The following is a 22,152-nucleotide window of genomic DNA, read 5'->3' on the forward strand; positions in this document are numbered from 1 at the left end:
GAAATCTGCGAGTCTTGATTAAATCCCAGAGAGATAACTTGGAGGGTACCAAAGACCAATATCCAAGTTTAAATTAATGTAAATCAACAACCAAAGGTTGGATATTCTAATTGATTGATCTAACGCACAACCTGTGATATTTCAATTATATAACAAAATATAATGTGGAAAAAAAATAACACAGACACCAAAATTTTGTTAACGAGGAAACCGTAAATGCAGAAAAACCCCGGAACCTAGTCCAGTTTGAACATCACACTGTATTAAGCCTCTACTGACACTAGCCTACTACCAATTAACTTCGGACTGGACTTCAGTTGAACCCTAATCAATCTCACACTGATTCAAGGTATAGTTACGCTCCTTACGTCTCTGATCCCAGCAGGATACTACGCACTTGATTCCCTTAGATGATCTCACCCACAACCAAGAGTTTCTACGACCCAAAGTCGAAGACTTGATAAACAAATATGTCTCCCACAGAAAAGTTTATAGGAATGAATAAATATGTCTCCCACAGAAATACCCAAGAGTTTTTGTTTCATCTTTTGATAAATCAAGGTGAACAGGAACCAATTGATAAACCGAACTTATGTTCCCGAAGAACATCCTAGTGTTATCAATCACCTCATAATAATGTAAATTGTATGATGGCGAAACTAGATATTGTAGAATCACAAACGATGAGACTAAGTTTGTTTATTACTACTTTTCTATCTTGCCTATCGGAGAAATAAATCTCAAGCCAATTTTACAATTGTACTCGTACGATAGAAACATCAAGATCAGATCACACAACTACAAGAGAAGTAGTATCAGTCTGTCTTCACAATCCCAATGAAGTCCTCAAGTCGTTAACCTACGGGGTCTCGAGAAGAAACCTAAGGTTAAAGGAGAATCGACTCTAGCTATACAACTAGTATCACACAGGAGGTGTGGGGATTAGTTTTCCCAGTTGTTAGAGTTCTCCTTTATATAGTTTTCAAATCAGGGTTTTCAATCCAAGTTACCTTGGTAACAAATCATTCAATAATAACCGTTAGATGAAAAACCTGATTCAACCAAGCTAATATCTTTCAACCATTAGATCGAACTTAGCCTGTTACACCCAAATGGAATGTACCCTCATTTAGGTTTATGAACCGTACCCAAACATGTACACTCATGTTGGCTCATCAAATATTTAACCGAGGTTAGACACATGGTTACTCTCATATTAACCTTATTTATCTTATCCAAAACTAGTTCAAATGACTCAAATGAAACTAGTTATAGAGTTGTTCAATTGCATAGAAGACACAATCGAGATCAAATCAGTTTGATCTCTTGAATCAATCATGAACATTATAGCCACGGTATGCAAAGATTGCATTCCTTAAGATTTAAATGTTTGAGTTCATGAACTGACCGATTTAACAAAATAACCAGATTAAGTATGCGTACGGGTATGCATACTTAAGCAACCGGATTTGAGTTTGTCAAGTTTCCAAACTCAGCAGAAATTTTCGGTTGGAAAACTTCAGCCAGTACGCATACAGGTACGCACACTTAAGGTGACCAATTTAGGAGTTTGTAATTCCCAAAATCAGCAGATATTTTCGGTTCGAAAACTCCTACCAGTATGCGCACGGGTATGCATATTTAAGGGGACTAGTTTAGGAGTTTATAATTCCTAAACCCAGCAGTTATTTTAGGTTCGAAAACTTCTACCAGTGTGCGTACGGGTACGTATACTTATCTTGTCCCCTTCACCAATTTTGTATACATTTGGTTCCCCGTTTATGGATTTATACACTAATGGGAGAACACACTATACATGCTTATATCCAAGGATGGTTATCTCATCAACTCTTAATTTCAATCATTGAAAGTTTCTTAGAGGACGTTATATAGTTGTTGTTCACAAACTATTTTTCGTCAAAGAGATTTTCAAGTTATTGAAATTACCATAATGAAACATTCCAAGGAAACATCAAATGATTGTATCACACAAACCATGTTAGATATAACTCGGCAATTTTCATATGATCTTATTCGGACTTTCGTCACGAATGTAAGATGAACATGGCTAAAGAGAAATCTTGCCAACACATATTTCGAGATATATATAAGCGAGATTAACTCAGCTCGAAATCTCAAATGTGTATAATAGAAAACTATATCGTACCACGACTTATGTCTCAATATAGGAGATAGAGAAGAAATAGACTTTCCAAGTGATAGATGAGTTTAAGTCTCCACATACCTTTTGTTGATGAAGTTCCAAAAGCTCCCCTTAGTAGTTATTCATCTTCAAATGATGAACGCTGAGAGATATAAGCTCAACTACACTATTTATGTCCTAGTCCGATACATATATAAATAGGCTAAAAATCAAGACTTATAGTTTTGATCACTAACGTTCAAAAACATGCTTGAGATAGCAACGCATGCGAGTTCGACCGAGCAATGCTCTAACAATCTCCCCCTTTGTCAATTTTAGTGACAAAACTATCAATACATATGGATTACAAAATAAATAAAACTTGAAGCTTCTCATCCACATGCTTGATCTCCTTGGCATCTTCAACAGACTCGAAATCTTCATCACTTCCAAGTACTCCAATGATTCCAAAGGTTGTAAGTTTAATATCATCGTTGTTGAGGATCCGTATCTATAACAATGAGAAAACAAATTCTCTGAATCATTGTTATACAGTGCCATAGTATTATTACACAACATCAAAGTTAAATTGTATCACAACTTTGACAATAATACTATGGTGATATGTATCACTCCCCATTAGTCAATACTTTATCTCAACATAAAAACCACTCCCCCGTACATAATGATCCGTAAACCATATGTATTTGTGGTATGAACTACACATTAATTCTCCCCTTTTTTATCAATAAAATTGGCAAAGGTACGAAATTAGTGGGATCCTAATGAAATTTCCACGGAAATACTTCAAGACGAAAGGTGTATTAACGTACCAACAAATTTAGGTGCAATCATAAAGCCGAAGCTAAATGCATTCATCAAGGAGTTTATAAAGATACAAGATAACTCCTAAAATATTCCACAGCCGCACTCCCCACAAAGATATGGCAATTAAGCAAAAGTTCAAAAGAACTCTTCCCCATAAAATGTCATTCCCGAAAGAACAACAAAGGCGACCTTACTTTCACAAGAAGAGAAGGATTTCTACACACACCGAAAAAAAACAGAAACACAACTATATAGAAACAAAACTGAACCACAACACTCATGGAGTTTCAAACTCAATTGCCCAAAAGATCGAGATACAAGCAGGGGAAAGAGTTATGAAGATCTAATGAACCAAGACAACACTAATGGACTGCCGCAAAATTTGATAATTGGCAGTGTTTGGTGAGAATATCAACCAATTGTTGTTCGGAAGGAAAAAATTCCATGTTTATGATACCATTTTCACAAAGGTCTCGAATAAAATGGTACCTTATGTCAATGTGCTTGGTTCTCGAATGCTCAACAGGGTTTTCCATTATGCGAATCGCACTGGAGTTATCACAAAAGATCTTCATTATTCCAGAGTCAATTCCATAGTCAACAAGCATTTGTTTCATCCATACAAGCTGAGTACGACATGAACCCGCAGAAATACATTATGCTTCACATGTTGAGAGAGATTATGAATTTTGTTTCTTGCTTTGCCAAGCAACAAGATTCAATCCTACATGGCAGAAACCTCCTGATGTACTTTATCTGTCTTCCACGCATCCTGCCCAACCAGCATCTGAATAGGCTGTAAGATCAGTGTTAGTATCAAAAGTGTAGGATAGACCATACCCGGCAGTGTGATTAATTTAGCGTATGATCCTCTTTGCATCTTCAAGATGAGATTCTTTTGGATTTCCATGAAACCTAGCACAGCAACCAACACTAAAAGCAATATCAGGTCTTGTGGATGTGAGATATAGAAGACTTCCAATGAGAGGTCGATAGAGCTTTTGATCCACATTTACACCTTTCTCATCTCGATGAAGTTTACCCGTGGTAGGCATAGGAGTCAGTTTTGGAGTTGACTTATCAAGGCCGAATCTTGAAACAAGATCTTTGGAATATTTTTCTTGAGACAAGTAAATCCATCCTTGTATTGTTGAATTTTTAAACCCAAAAAGAATTTTAATTCACCAACGTTGCTCATCTCAAACTCCTTACCAAGAGAGACTTGAAAATCTTTTGCAAGTTTCTCCATAGATGATATCATCCACATATACTTGAGCAATCACAACATATTTCCCACTCCACTTGATAAACAAGGTTTTATCAGCTCCACCTCTCGAAAAATCTTTCCTAAGAAGAGAAGTAGTTAGTTTTTTGAACCAGGCTCGAGGTGCTTGTTTTAATTCATACAATGTCTTATTGAGTTTAAAGACATGATCAGGAAATTAGGGTTTTCGAATCCCTTAGGTTGAGCAACATGGACTTCTTCCTTTAAATTCCCATTTAGGAAAACGTATTTTATGTCCATTTGAAATAGCTTAACCTTGAGAAAACAAGCATGAGCTAATAACAGCCGAATGGACTCAAGGTGTTCCTCGGGAGCAAAGGTTTCATCAAAGTCGATTCCTTCGATCTGTGAATATCCTTGTGCGATAAGTCTAGCTTTGTTTCTGACAATAGTGCCAAACTCATCATACTTGTTCTTGAATATCCATTTGGTTCCAAAAATATTGATGTTGGGAGGACAAGGTACGAGTTCCCATACGTATTGTATTTGAAATTTATTTAAATCTTCATGCATAGCATTTACCCAATTGGGATCTTTAAGAGCTTCATCAATATTCCTAGGTTCTACTTGCGATAGATAGCAACTAAAATTGCAAATATTTTGAAGTTTACCTCTCGTCTTAGCAGTATAATCCCTTCCCCCAATGATATTGTTGGAATCGTGATTCCTTTGAACCCAAAGATGTCATGGAGGGACACGTTCTTGTTCATGAGGAATAGCTTGACTAGAGCTTTTCTCCTCATCACTAGAAACTTCTGGATCAGCAACCATTGGAACAACTTCTACTGATTCAGATGTTTCTTTGACTTTCTGAATTGCTTCGACAGGAGGCAATTCAGTAGGAGAGTCATCATGATGAAAATTACTTAAATCATCAATGATAAGTGAAAAACGGGCGTCTAACAACACCACCCAATATTTCGCTTAGCAATCTGTATGGACAAACTCGAATATACTTTTTAGAGAATCAACAAGACTCAATCAATTAAAAGTACATCAACGAGTTTATATCTCTCTCTCTTGATTTGATTTCCTCAAATAGAAACTGCGAGTACTAATCAAATACAAGGAATAACTTGGATGGTACCAAAGACCAATATCCAAGGATCAATCAATGACAATAAACAACCAAAGGTTGGATTACTCTAATTTATGATCTAACGCACAACCTGTATTATTTCAATTATAAAGATAAAACAATATAATGCGGAAACTGAAATAACACAAACACCTGAAATTTTGTTAATGAGGAAACCGCAAATGCAAAAAAAACCCGGGACCTAGTCCAGATTGAACACACACTGTATTAAGCCGCTACATACACTAGATTACTCCAAGCTAACTTCGGACTGGACTGTAGTTGAACACCAATCAGTCTCCCACTGATCCAAGGTGCAGTTGTACTCCTTATGCCTCTGATCCCAGCAGGATACTGCGCACTTGATTCCCTTAGTTGATCTCACTCACAACTAAGAGTTGCTACGACCCAAAATCGCAGGCTTTGACAATAAACAAATCTGTCTCACACAGACAAGTCTATCAAAGGATCAATCTGTCTCCAACAGAAAAACCCTAAAGTTTTTCTTTCGTCTTTTGATAATAATCAAGGTGAACAGGAACCAATTGATAATTCGGTCTTATATTCCCGAAGAACAGCCTAGATAAATCAATCACCTCACAACAATCTTAATCGTATGGTAGCGAAACAAGATGTTGCGGAATCACAAACAATGAGACGAAGATGTTTGTGACCACTTTTTATATCTTGCCTGTCAGAGATATTAATCTCAAGACAATCAATCTGATTGTACTCGTACGATAGAAGATGCAAGATCAGATCAAACCAACTACGATAAAAGTAGTATCGGTATGGCTTCACAATTCCAATGAAGTCTGTAAGTCGTTAACCTGGTTTTAGAAGAATAAAACCAAAGGTTAAAGGAGAAACGAATCTAGCACGCAAACTAGTATCACACGTGAAGTGTGGGGATTAGTTTTGCACAAAACTAGATCTCTCTTTTATATATTCTTTCAAATGAGGGTTTCACCTTGGTCACAGAGCAAACAACATCCACCGTTAGATGAAATGCTTATTTAGATTCAAGCTAATATTTCTCAACCGTTAGATTGAAAACTTAGCTTGTTATACACAAATAAAATGCACGCTTCTAGGTTTGTTAATCGTACCCAAAAGTGTACATTTTTTATTTCAACAATAGTTAACCAAAAGGTTAGCCATATGAGCATTTTATACTAACCATATTCTTCTTCACCATAACTAGTTCAAATAACTCAATTGAACTAGTTAGAGAGTTGTTCATTTGCAAGGAAATCTTATGTACTACACAAGACACAATTGAAGCAAAAAATGATTTGATTCACTCGAATCGGTTCATGAAGTTTATAGGCACGGTTTGCAAATTTCATTCCTTAGTCTTTATAAGTTTAAGTTCAGAAATCATCTTCAGATATATAACTTTCTTAAGTTCGCACAATAGGTTCGAGGACTTAAGCAACCGGGCAGAGTTTACAAACTCCAGCAGAAAATCTCGGCAAAGACTTTCCGCCGGTTCGCGGGCTGGTACTCACGCAACAAGTTTGTCAACTCCAACATAATTTCTCGGGATGAGAAGTTCGGCAGTTCGTGGACTGAGTTCGCGGACTTGGCAACAATCCATTCTTTCGGTTTCTCTTGATCAACAAAGTTCGCAAATTTTGGTTCAAGGGATAGGAATTATGCACATCTGTGTTTCCACAACAATACTTATGTCCATCATTGGTTATGTAATCTAATATCTCATTCCAACCATTGAAAAATTCTTAGAGGACGTTATATAGTTGTTACACCATTTCTCGTCAAAGAAATTTTCAAAGTGATTGAAACATATCATGAATTTCGTTACTAGGTAAAGATAAACATGGTCGAAGCGAAACGCTTACCAACACATATTTCGAGATATAGATAGGCGAGGTATACTCGGCTCGAAATTCCAAATGTATAGAATCTAAGTCTATATATAGCATACGACTTTTTGTCTCAATAAGTAGGAGATAGAGTAGATAGACTTTTGAGTGACAGATAAATTCAAGTCTTCACATACCTTTTTGTCGAGAAGTTCCACCGGTTCCTTGAGTAGTTCTTCTTCTTGTATGATGAATCGCCATGAAGTCCTTGAGCTCAACTACACTTTTTATCCTAGTCCGAGACTTAGCTATAGTAGACTAGAAATCAAGACTTATAGTTTTGATCACTAACATTGAAAAACATGCTTGAGATATCAACGCATGCGAGTTCGACCGAGCAATGCTCTAACAAACTCCCCCTTTTTCAATTTTAATGACAAAACTATCAATACATATGGAATACAAAAAAGATAAAGAAACTTTAGTAGCTCCTATTCCACATGTCTAATGTTCAACATTCCTCGAAATCTTCGTCACTTCCAAGTACTCCAATGATCCCAAAGGTTGTAAGTTTAGTATCACCGTTGTTGAAGATCTGTAGCTATAACAATGAGAAAGCATCGGTCTCGATCATTGTTATATAATGTCATAGTATTATTACACAGTGTCAAAGTCCAATTGTATCACAACTTCAACAATAATACTATGGTGATATGTATCACTCCCCCTTAGTCAATACTCCATCTCACATGGAAACCACTCCCCCTTACACAATGATCCGAAAACCATATGTATTTGTAGTGTGAACTACATATTAATTCTCCACCTTTTTGTCAATAAAATTTGCAAAGGTACAAGAACTGGATCATAATGGAATTTCCGTAAGAAACATTTCATGACTAAAAGAAAATACATACCATCTAATTTAGATGCAATCATATAGCCGAAGCTAATAGCATTCATCAAGGAGTTTAAATATACAAGATAACCCCTTTAAAATTCCACAGCCGCACACCCCTCAAGATATGACCATTAAGCACAAGTTAAAAAGAACTCTCCCCCATTAGATGTCATTCCCAAGGGAACAACAAGAGCGACCTTAATTTCAAAAGAAAAGAAGGATTTTGATTGGACGCCAAAAACCATGAGAATTATTTTCTGTATCCAAAAACTTAATCAAATTAATCACAAGTAAACCCATGATTAATTCAATCCGAATACACAATCAAATTAAACACAAAAGTGATCAACTTAATTGATTATGCTCGACATAAGATAACTTACGGAGCATACGACTAACATAACCATTAGAAAATGAATAGGATAGTCGTTCATATACTCAACATTAGAGGAATCTTAAGGAGTATGAAAATACTCAACTAACAAGAGAACCCATAATTAATCTAATTGGAATACACAACCAAACTAATTACAAAAGTAATCAATTTAATTGTCATTTGTTTTGATCGACATAAAAAGACTTATGGAGCAATAACTAAATAACCAAACAAGATGATTAATTTAGTTCAAGAATGCTTAACATAAAGTACCTTACGGAACAACCAACAAAGCTAATCAAAAATTAATCAACTTGGTTGTATCGTGCTCAACATAAGACACATTACGGGGCCTCACAGTATTACATAAAATATGGATCAGTGAAGATGAATACTGTGGATTACACAAGGATTCATTTTATCTTCCATCACTATTTGCTAACGATATTTAATAGACATATTCCTTGAGCACAAAAGATTTTAACCTATCTACCATCAAAGAATTGACAATATAGGCTTAACTTTTGTATATGTAAAAAGTCTATTCATCCTTAAATAAATACATAAAATACCGATCATGAACGACTTTACTTTTGACAAAATATGGGACAACATAGTTCACGGACGTAAACACCAATATCCCATAACAAATTGCAATATCACAAATCATAAAGATTAAATACTGCAAACCATCATCTTCCAAATATTTTTAGAATTTAAACCAATAAACTTAAAAAAGAACAAGAATATGAAAGATAATAGCTATGTGTAGTCACAATCATTGCTATTCAAGCACTAGTTATTCTTCCAACTAAACCAAAAAGAAGACATACTAGGAAACAGATAAAACTCAGTTTTCCTTGATGATTTCATACCTCTGGAACGGTCCATCTAAATAGGAGTCACTGATATCCTTGATTTTGTTGACCGTAGAGACACCATGTTCATGAGTCAGAACGTTACTTTTTCGATCAACAATGCGAACAAAGTGTCGAGCCTTAGCGCAGTCAAGAATAACTTTCTTATGATTCCTGATCAAGATATTCTAAGTACTAAGGATTTTTTCCTGTCCATCAATAAGCTGGTTTTTCTGTAGTTGAAGGTTAGCAAGTTCGTTCTTTACTTCATTCTGAACGAGAATTAAATCCTTGGCAGATTCTCCAACCCAAGGCCTATACTCTTTCCTTTCAAGCATCTTCTTCATAATAAACTCTTGAGCAGGATCACTTCCTTTAGGATCATCCTCTACAGTAGGATTAACTTCTTCTTTGGGAACAGTTTCCATTGAGTTCCTTTCTTAAAGATTAATGAACACATATATGAAATATATATATATATGTTCAAGTGTACACCTTAGATTGAAACCCTAGAGTTCCTTGAGGAGATATGGACGTTCGTGGACTAAGACATACGCCAAGGAATGGACCCAATCAGGAAAACTGCATACTGTGTCGCTTTCAAAAAAATTCAGCCCAACAAGAAAGGTCACAGTGAAAAAGGAAGGAAATACTAAAAACTCACATCAGGAGATATCAAACATACAAACTAATGGAACTCAGATAATTACTTGAGCATCTCTCAAACATCATCCTTGTATCTCTCAAGTTAGATACAAGAATGGAACTTTCTGCTACTAGGTATCAGAGGGAGACATAGTCTCACCATAGGTTTCGAGAGAGTAGTTGTGATTTCCACCAGGATATCTGATATCAGCATTTCTTGTCTTCCCATGGTAGTTTCTATTTTTAGGGAAATTTCTCATAGCTCTTCCTGAAAGATCAAGAGAACGAGCTTTCTGATTACTGGGTTCTAGGACCTCTAGAGATTGGTTCAAGAGGATTTTCCGAGATGGGTTTCCAAACTCTAGACTTAGATTCACCAGAGTTGTTATTATAAGAACATGTCATGCTTTCATCAGCAGCATAAGACTTTATACCACTAGAATGCACAGAAATCCTGTAATGATTCCTAGGAAGGACATCATTTTTATAAGATGCCTGGTGTTTTATGAGCATGAGATTCACTGCAGTAGTCGATTTACTATTTACCCCATTGATACTGGAAAGAAGAAAATTACGAAGTTTAGAAATTTGTTTCTTCCTGGCAAAATAACGGATAGCATAGTGACTCCCTTTTCCACAGAAAGTACAGGTTCGTGGGGAAGACGTAACATACGACATCTGTTTTAACTTTACAGTCCTTTGAGAAGATTGTAAGTTATATAAACTTTTTTCGACACAATCTTCTTTTGGAGGATATTTTTTCATGTACTGTATGTCAAGAGGAACAGTTGGAACAGAAGAATTTTTCCTTAAGACATAGTTTTCCTTTTCCAAGGTTATACATTGTTCATGGGCTAGTGAAAGTGATGCATCTAGCTTTTCTTTTTCAACACGAAGTCCGTCAAGATCAGATGAATGCGTCTTGATCAAACCTTTTTCTCTAATTGAGCCTTCTTTGATAACCTTTTCAAGATCACAAATCTTTTCACGCTGTAGATTATTCTCTTGAAGAAGTTTCTCATTATCCTTAGAGAAGGACTCAATAATGTTATAGAGTACACGTTCTCGATCAATAGACTCTTCAAATTTATCGATGAGTTGATCATGATTCTGGAGATCAACAAAATCAGTAGAATTTTTTGCGATTCTGATGAGCTCCATTTAAGCTTTCTCCATTGTGTCCAATGTCTCATTGGAGGAAGAGTGATCAACACAAGATGAGACAATCTTCCTACCTCGAGATTCGGAAGAGCAACTAAGGAAAAATCCTTTGAGGTATTCTCGAGACAACTGATATAGTTGAAAGCTTTAACAGGCATCCTGGTATGCATAAGATATTCTGTCCTCAGACTCAGATTGCTACAAACACAGACTTGTAAGGTCTTGAACGTGTTTTCCTACTCAGATACCAATTGAAAAAACGGGGGTCTAACAACACCATCTAATATTTCGCTTAGCAATCTGTATGGACAAACTCGAATATACTTTTAAGAGAATCAACAAGCCTCAATCAATTAAAAGTACATCAACGAGTTTATATCTCTCTCTCTTGATTTGATTTCCTCAAATAGAAACTGCGAGTACTAATCAAATACAAGGAATAACTTGGATGGTACCAAAGTCCAATATCCAAGGATCAATCAATGACAATCAACAACCAAAGGTTGGATTACTGTAATTGATGATCTAACACACAACCTGTATTATTTCAATTATAAAAATAAAACAATATAATGCGGAAACTGAAATAACAAAGACACCAAAAATTTTGATAACGAGGAAACCGCAAACGCAGAAAAACCCCGGGACCTAGTCCAGATTGAACACACACTGTATTAAGCCGCTACAGAGACTAGCTTACTCTAAGCTAACTTCGGACTGGACTGTAGTTGAACCCCAATCAGTCTCCCACTGATCCAAGGTACAGTTGTACTCCCTATGCCTCTGATCCCAGCAGGATACTGCGCACTTGATTCCCTTAGCTGATCTCACCCACAACTAAGAGTTGCTACGACCCGAAATTATAGGATTTGATGATAAACAAATCTGTCTCACACAAACAAGTCTATCAAAGGATCAATCTGTCTCCCACAAAAAAAACCTAAAGTTTTTGTTCCGTCTTTTGATAATAATCAAGGTGAACAGGAACCAATTGATAATTCGGTCTTATATTCCCGAAGAACAAGCTAGATAAATCAATCACCGCACAACAATCTTAATCGTATGGTAGCGAAACAAGATGTTGCGGAATCACAAAAAATGAGACGAAGATGTTTGTGACTACTTTTTAAATCTTTCCTATCGGAGATATTAATCTCAAGCCAATCAATCTGATTGTACTCGTATGATAGAAGATGCAAGATCAGATCACACAACTATGATAAAAGTAGTATCTATCTGGATTCACAATTCCAATGAAGTCTTTAAGTCGTTAACCTGGTTTTAGAAGAAGAAAACCAAAGGTTAAAGGAGAAACGACTCTAGCAAGAAAAATAGTATCATTGTGAAGTGTGGGGATTGGTTTTGCACAATACTAGATGTCTCATTTATATATTCTTTCAAATCAGGGTTTCGCCTTGGTCACAAAGCAAACAATATCCACCGTTAGATGAAACCTGATTTAGATTCAAGCTAATATTTCTCAACCGTTAGATCGAAAACTTAACTTGTTATACACAAATGAAATGCACGCCTCTAGGTTTGTTAACCTTACCCAAACGTGTACATTTGTTGGTTAAACAATAGTTAACCAAAAGGTTAGCCATATGAGCATTTCATACCAACCATATTCTTCTTCACCATAACTAGTTCAAATGACTTAATTGAACTAGTTAGAGAATTGTTCAATTGCAAGGAAATCTTATGTACTACACAAGACACAATTGAAGCAAAGATGATTTGATTCACTCGAATCGGTTCATGAACTTTATAGCGACGGTTTGCAAATTTCATTCCTTAGTCTTTATAAGTTTAAGTTCATAAATCATCTTCAGATAAATAACCTTCTTAACTTCGCACACTAGGTTCGCGGACTTAAGCAACCGGTCATAGTTTACAAACTTCAGTAGAAAATCTCAGTAAAGGATTTCCGTCAGTTCGCAGAGTGGTACTCACGCAACAAGTTTGTAAACTCCAGCATAATTTCTCGGGATGAGAAGTTCGGCATTTCGCGGACTGAGTTCGCGGACTTGGAAACAAGCCATTCTTCCGGTTTCTCTTGATCAACAAAGTTTGCAAACTTTGGTTCAAGGGATAGGACTTATGCACATATGTGTTTCCACAACAATGCTTATGTCCATCATTGGTTATGTAATATAAACTCGCATTCCAACCATTGAAAGATTCTTAGAGTACGTTATATAGTTGTTACATCATTTCTCGTCATAGCAATTTTCAAAGTGATTAAACATATCATGACTTTCGTCACTAGGTAAAGATAAACATGGTCGAAGCGAAGCGCTTATCAACACATAGTTCGAGATATATATAGGCGAGGTATACTCGGCTCGAAATACCAAATGTGTATAATCTAAGTCTATATATAACATACGACTTCTTGTCTCAAAGTGTAGGAGATAGAGTAGATAGACTTTTGAGTGATAGATAAGTTCAAGTCTTCACATACCTTTTTGTCGAGAAGTTCCACCGGTTCCTTGAGTAGTTCTTTTTCTTGTATGATGAATCGCCATGAAGTCCTTGAGCTTAACTACACTTTTTATCCTAGTCCGAGACTTAGCTATAGCAGACTAGAAATCAGGACTTATAGTTTGATCACTAACATTGACAAACATGCTTGAGATAGCACGTATGCGATTTCGACCGAGCAATGCTCTAACAATAACATTTGCATATTCCATTATGACTCGGGTTTTGAGATTAAAAACTCGAAAGCCACGACTGTCAGATGAATTGCAATACCCCGATATTTGGCAGTGGTTGGCTGAATGGAATATAAGTAATGGTTTGTCCTTTCCTAACACCGAGGTATTTTCAACACAATTGGTTCCAGAGTTGGCAGAAAACTCTATAGTTAAGCGTGCTCGGGAGGGAAAAATCCATGGATGGGTGACCATCCGGGAAGTTTCTGCTGGATTACCGCGGCGAAGCCCTTTGAAAACCCCACGCTGCCGGATGACCGCAGTGGCTAAGTGGGGACAGTATCGGTGGAGGGATGGGTCATTACATGCATAGCCAAGCAAAATACCTTCATCTCTTTTCGAATCAGATTTCCATTTTTGTTCACGATCCTTTAGAATGTAGCACTTATTCTGAACACTCTAAGATAGTGTAAGTTGGGTTTCTTACCATACCACAACTCATAGGGAGTGTTTAAGGTCTTTGACCGTAGATAAACACGATTGATCAAGTGGCAAGCCGTAAAGACCGCCTCACCCCAAAACCTTAATGGTAAGTTCTTGTTATGGAGCATTACCCTCGCCATTTTCTGAATGTTTCTATTTTTATTTTCTGCAACTCCATTTTCTTGTGGAGTAATAGGTGATGAGTATTGTTGAATAATTCCCAGAGAATCACAATATTCAAATACTTTGGTGTCTCTGAATTCAGTTCCACGGTCGCTTATAATTTTCTTTATTTTACGACCTTGTTCATTCTGGGTTCTAAAAAAGCGGGGGTCTAACAACCACACCCAATATTTCGCTTAGAAATCTGTATGGAAAAACTCCAATATACTTTCTAGAGAATCAACTAGACAGTCAGACTTAATCTAGATAAAAAGTATATCAAAGTGTTTTTATCTCTATCTATCGATTTAAATCTTACTCAAGCAAACTGCGAGTCTCAATTTAAATACAAGAGAGATAAACTTGGATGGTACCAAAGACCAATATCCAAGTGTCAATTAATTTAAATCAACAACCAAAAGGTCGGATATTCTAATTGATTGAACAACGCACAACCTGTATTATTTCAATTATATAAACAAATATAATGCGGAAAAGAAATAACACATACACCAGAAATTTTGTTAACGAGGAAACCGCAAATGCAGAAAAACCCCGGGACCTAGTCCAGATTGAACACACACTGTATTAAGCCGCTACAGACACTAGCCTACTCCAAATTAACTTATGTCTGGACTGTAGTTGAACCCCAACCAATCTCACACTGATCCAAGGTACAGTTATGCTCCTATGCCTCTGATCCTAGCAGGATACTACCTACTTGATTCCCTTAGCTAATCTCACCCACAACTAAGAGTTGCTACGACCAAAAGTCGAAGACTTTAAGAAACAAATCTGTATCACACAGAAAAGTCTACAATAATAGATAAATCCGTCTCCCACGAATATACCTATGAGTTTTGTTCCGTCTTTTGATAAATCAAGGTGAACAGGAACTAATTGAAAAACCGGTCTTATATTCCCGAAGAACAGCCTAGTGTTATCAATCACCTCATGATAGTCTTAATCGACGCAGCAGAAAAAGATATTATGGAATGACAAACGATGAGACGAAGATGTTTGTGATTAGTTTTTATCTTGCCTATCGGATATAGAAATCTCAGGACAATTATTACAATTGTACTCGTACGATAGGAACATTCAAGATCAGATCAGACAACTAAAAGAAAAGTATTATCGGTCTGGCTTCACAATCCCAATGAAGTCTTTAAGTCGTTAACCTGGTTTAGAATAAGAAACCAAAGGTTAAAGTAGACTCAGCTCTAGCTTAGCACAACTAGTATCACAAAGAATGTGTGGGATTAGCTTTCCCAGTTGCTAGAGTTCTCCCTTATATAGTCTTTCAAATTAGGGCTTGCAATCAATGTTAGCTTAGTAACAAAGCATTCAATATTCACCGTTAGATGAAAACCTGATTAGATTCAAGCTAATATTTATCAACCGTTAGATCGAAAACATAGCTTGTTATACACAAATGAAATGCACGTTCCTTGTCTTGTGTAACCGTACCCAAACTTGTACATTAGTTGGTTCAACAATAGTTAACCAAATAGTTAGCCATATGATCACTTTCATATCAACCATATTCTTCTTCACCATAACTAGTTCAAATGACTCAAATGAACTAGTTAGAGAGTTTTTCAATTGCAAGGAAATCTCATGTACTACATGAAAAGGAGAGGGTACCCAAATATACCTCAAGCTAAAACTTTTCGTACATGTAAGTCCTTTCTCCGAACAATATTGAAATATATGAAACCATAAATATTAATACTGCAAATATCATCTTCCAAACAATTTTAGAATTTAAACAAATAAACCTAAATCATGAAGATGAATACGTTGGACATAGCTATGTGTAATCACAATAATGGGTATTCCAAACTATAGTTATTCTTCTAAGAAAAACAAGAAAAATAGAAGATTTACTAGGAAATGTATATCTTTCTCAGAGCATCTACTGAGAATTCCTTCTCATTATTGAAAACCCCATTGATCATGGGATCGTTCAATTCTTCTAAATCTTCAGAAATATCAGACAACTCACTAAGTTCTCTTTTTAGCTCACACAAGGTGTTCTTGGTTAGAGACAACTTTGTTCATAGTGAGTTATCTTTTCCAAAGAGGAAATGATTTGAGATTTTAAATCATTTCTCTTATTGATGAAATCTTTCACCATGCCTCTAAAATCAATATCATAATGACAAATAGACAAGAGACAGTTAGAGGAAGAACCTTCTACATTGATTGTTGTCTTCACTTTCTTTACTCTCGAGGAAGAGATTCCTTCACAAAGATACACATTAACTGTTTCAACTGCATCTCTTTTCGTGATCCCTCTAGTCACAGGAGCCATGAGTATGTATCTTTTGAACAGAAATGAGAAAGAGAACACACACGAATAGAAACGGATTTATGAACCACCAAACCCTAGAGACAAAGAGTAAGTCTTTCAGGATTTATTATCCGACTTCCATCTTTTTAGGAGAATATTTTCTAAACAAACATAAGAAACAGACTTACCAAAACAACAACTTGGGCCATTTTTTTTTGTGCAAACTTCATTTTCCCCAAGATAAACAATGAGGATGCGAACGTCTCTGAAACTAGACACTGACGTTGTGAGCAAAACGCTCTCCTTGTTTATCACAGGGTGATTTACCAAGGTTTGTTGTATAAACAGACTTCCTACCTCTTTTGATTCTGGAAGCATTGGTTTTCTGAGACCCATGTTGATTATCCAGATTCATCTTTTGCATGTTCCTTTGCAGTATGGAAATTCTTTTGTTGTTCCTCTTGAATCTCCAATACGTGCTTTGAACATGATTTGCATTTCCACAAAACGAACAAATCAAGGATCATTTGTCTTGTTGAAGTGCCTTCTGTTTATCACAACTGCCAACCTTTATTTTTCCACGGCAAGTATAAACAATGGGGTTGACAATGTCTGCAGTCTTACTTTTAATTCCTAAACCATTTGTATTTCCAAAGGATTTCTGACCAAATAACATTGCTGAGATTTTGTCAGAGCTTCCTGATAATCTTTGTAGATCATCCTTGAGAGTATTAGTCTTTTTTTCCTTCAGAACAATGGTTCTGGTGAGCTTATTTTAAGACAGTCTATCTCAAGATCTTTCACCTGGATTAATGATTCTAGCCTCTTCAATGAAGCTTTTAATTGAACATTTTCTTGAAGAACCTCTTTATTCAAGAATTCAAAAATCTTTGTGTCAGACTTAACTTCTGAATCAGATTTTGCGTATGTGGATGTTTCTGCTATATGAGCTGAGGGTTCCTCACATCCATCAGACGTATTCAAAACGTTGGCACATACGAATTTTTCTTTCTTAGAATCATTAGCAGCAAAAGCTAACAGTGGATGTTTATCACATCTAATGCTTCTTTTTACAAATTCATTGATCCTTTCTGTTAATAATGGTTTATCGAACCATTCACCATTTGAGAAACATTCATCATCCCAAGACAAGTTAGAGGTTTTACTTGTGTCGAAAACGGCATTGAAGGTAATGGTTTGAGCAGAAATTTGATCAAGAATTTTTACCTTTCCAGAAGAAGCATTTTTGGAGAGGGTGTTGAGGTTATTTCCTCCATCGATGGCATGCTTCCTAGAAACGTATCTATTGTCTTCAAATACAGTTTATAAGATATCCCAGGCATCTTTAGACTTAGTGCAAGTAGACATGTAGTGCTGAAGATTTGGGGTAATGGCCTGTCTGATAGCATTCGATCCGTCAAAGTTTTGTATTGCAGCAAGAGATTCTTCAGGACTGTAACTACCAACATCCTTAGGTAGAGATACATCTCCTTCTCTATTTACCGGAGGATTATATCCCTTGACGACACGTATCCAGGTTCGAAAATCACGTGCTTGAAGAAACGCACACATAACAACTTTCCACCATGGGTAGTTTGAGCCATCGAAGACTGGTGGTACGTTAATAGAGATAACACCTCTGTCCATAGAGTCAGATCGCTACAAACACAGACTTGTAAGGCCTTAAATCTTTTTGCCTGCTCTGATACCAATTGAAAAAGCGGGGTTCTAACAACCACACCCAATATTTCGCTTAACAATCTGTATGGACAAACTCTAATGTACTTTCTAGAGAATCAACTAGATAGTCAGACTCAATCTAGATAAAAAGTATATCAAAGAGTTTTTTATCTCTATCTATCGAATTAAATCTTACTCAAGCAAACTGCGAGTCTCAATTTAAATACAAGAGAGATAAACTTGGATGGTAGCAAAGACCAATATCCAAGTGTCAATCAATTTAAATCAACAACCAAAAGGTCGGATATTCTAATTGATTTAACAACGCACAACCTGTATTATTTCAATTATATAAACAAATATAATGCGGAAAAGAAATAACACATACACCAGAAATTTTGTTAACGAGGAAACCGCAAATGCAGGAAACTCTGGGAATTAGTCCAGATTGAACACACACTGTATTAAGCCGCTACAGACACTAGCCTAATCCAAATTAACTTCTGTCTGGACTGTAGTTGAACCCCAACCGATCTCACACTGATCTAAGGTACAGTTATGCTCCTATGTCTCTGATCCCAGCAGGATACTACGTACTTGATTCCCTTAGATGATCTCACCCACAACTAAGAGTTGCTACGACCCAAAGTCGAAGAATTTAATAAACAAATTTGTATCAGACAGAAAAGTCTACGATAATAGATAAATCCGTCTCCCACGAATATACCTATGAATTTTATTCCGTATTTTGCTAATTCAAGGTGAACAGGAACTAATTGATAAACCGCTCTTATATTCCCGAAGAACAGCCTAGTGTTATCAATCACCTCACAATAGTCTTTATCGACGCAGCGAAAAAACATATTGTGGAATCACAAACGATGAGACGAAGATGTTTGTGATTACTTTTTATCTTGCTTATCGGAGATAGAAATCTCAATCCAATTATTACATTTGTACTCGTACGATAGAAACAACAAGATCAGTTCAGACAACTACAAGAAAAATAGTATCAGTGTGGCTTCACAATCCCAATGAAGTCTTTAAGTCGTTAACCTGGTTTAGAAGAAGAAACTAAAGGTTAAAAGAGAATCTACTCTAGCTTAGCACAACTAGTATCACACAGAATGTGTGGGGATTAGTTTTCCCAGTTGCTAGAGTTCTCCCTTATATAGTCTTTCAAATTAGGGTTTGCAATCAATGTTAGCTTAGTAACAAAGCATTCAATATTCACCATTAGATAAAAACCTGATTAGATTCAAGATAATATTTATCAACCGTTAGATCGAAAACATAGCTTGTTATACACAAATGAAATGCACGTTCCTGGGCTTGTGTAACCGTACCCAAACTTGTAAATTAGTTGGTTCAACAATATTTAACCAAATGGTTAGCCATATGATCACTTTCATATCAACCATATTCTTCTTCACCATAACTAGTTCAAATGACTCAAATGAACTAGTTAGAGAGTTGTTCAATTGTAAGGAAATCTCATATACTACACAAGACACAATTGAAGCAAAAAATATTTGATTCACATGAATTGGTTCATGAACTCTATAGCCACGATTTGCAATTGCATTCTTTAATTTATAAAGATAAGTTCACTAAACATCGTTTTAAGATATTACCTACTCAAGTTCACGGACTGGGTTCACGAAATTAAGTTCCCGGATGGTGTTTACAAACTCCAGCAGAAATTCTCGGGTTTGAGAACTTCGCCAGTTCGCGGACTGGGTTCGCGGACTGAGTTCGCGGACTTAGCTCACGCACTTCTCCGGTTCACTTGATCAACAAAGTTCGCAAGCTTCGGTTCAAGAAATAAGGACTTCTACATATATGTGTTTCCACAATCTAAACTCTCATTTCAATCATTGAAACATTCTCATAAGACGTTATATTAGTTGTTATTCACAAACCATTTTCGTCAGAGCAATTTTCAAAGTGATTGAAACATAAAATCACTTTCGCCACTAGGTAAAGATGAACTTGGATAAAGCGAAAGCTTTACCAACACATATTTCGAGAAATAGATAGGCGAGGTAAACTCGGCTCGAAATACCAAATGTGTATAATCTAAGTCTATATAGCAAAATGACTTTTATCTCAAGATAGGAGATAAATAGACTTTTGAGTGATAGATAAGTTCAAGTCTCCATATACCTTTTAGTCGAAGAAGATCCACCAGTTTCTTGAGTAGTACTTCGTCTTGTATGATGATTGCCATGGAGTTCTTGAGATCTGAAAAAGCGGGGGTCTAACAACAACACCCAATATTTCGCTTAGCAATCTGTATGGACTAGCTACAATATACTTTGCTAGAGAATCAACTAGACAGTCAGACTCAATCTAGATTAACGTATATCAAGGAGTTAATATATCTCTCTTGTTTTGATTTATTCAAGCTAATAGAAATTAACGAGTCTTTAATAAAACACAAGGAATAACTTGGATGGTACCAAAGACCAATATCCAAGGATTAATCAATGACAATCAACAACCAAAAGTTGGATTATTCTAATTGATGATCTAAACGCACAACCTGTATTATTTCAATTATATAAACAAATATAATGCGGAAATAGAAATAACACAGACACCAGAAATTTTGTTAACGAGGAAACTGCAAATGCAGAAAAACCCCTGGACCTAGTCCAGATTGAACACACACTGTATTAAGTCGCTACAGACACTAGCCTACTCCAAGATAACTTTGGACTGGACTGTAGTTGAACCCCAATCAGTCTCCCACTGATCCAAGGTACAGTTGTACTCCCGACGCCTCTGATCCCAGCAGGATACTGCGCACTTGATTCCCTTAGCTGATCTCACCCACAACTAAGAGTTGCTACGTCCCAAAATCGAAGGCTTTGACAATAAACAAATCTGTCTCACACAGACAAGTCTATCAAAGGATCAATCTGTCTCCCACAGATAAACCCTAAAAGGTTTTGTTCCGTCTTTTGATAATAATCAAGGTGAACTGGAACCAGTTGATAATCCAGTCTCATATTCCCGAAGAACAGCCTAGAGTTATCAATCACCTCACAACAATCTTAATCGTATGTTAGCGAAACAAGATGTTGCAGAATTACAAACAATGAGACGAAGATATTTGTGATCACTTTTTATATCTTGCCTATCAGAGATATCAATCTCAATCCAATCAATCTGATTGTGCTCGTACGATCGAAGATGCAAGATCAGATCACATAACTACGATAAAAGTAGTATTGGTCTAGATTCACAATACCAATGAAGTCTTTGAGTCGTTAACCTGGTTTTAGAAGAAGAAAACCAAAAGTTAAAGGAGAACCAACTCTAATATGCAAACTAGTATCACACGTGAGGTGTGGGGATTAGTTTTGCACAGATTCTAGAGTTCCCCTTATATAGTCTTTCAAATCAGGGTTTGAAATTAAGTTACCATGGTAACAAAGCAATCAATATCCACCGTCAGATGAAAACCTTATTTAGATTCAAGCTAGTATTTCTCAACCATTAGATCGAAAACTTAGCTTGTTATACACACTTGAGAATGCACGCTTCTAGGTTTGTTAACCGTATCCAAACATATGCACTTGTTGGTTCAACAATAGTTAACCAAAAGGTTAGACATATGAGAATTTCATATCAACCACGTTCTTCTTCACCATAACTAGTTCAAATGACTTCAAATGAACTAGTTAGAGAGTTGTTCAATTGCAAGGAAATCTCATGTACTACACAAGACACAGTTGAAGCAAATATGATTTGATTCACTTGAATCGG

Source organism: Papaver somniferum, chromosome 6 (genome assembly GCF_003573695.1).
Source record: "Papaver somniferum cultivar HN1 chromosome 6, ASM357369v1, whole genome shotgun sequence".
NCBI classification, from domain to species: domain Eukaryota; kingdom Viridiplantae; phylum Streptophyta; class Magnoliopsida; order Ranunculales; family Papaveraceae; genus Papaver; species Papaver somniferum.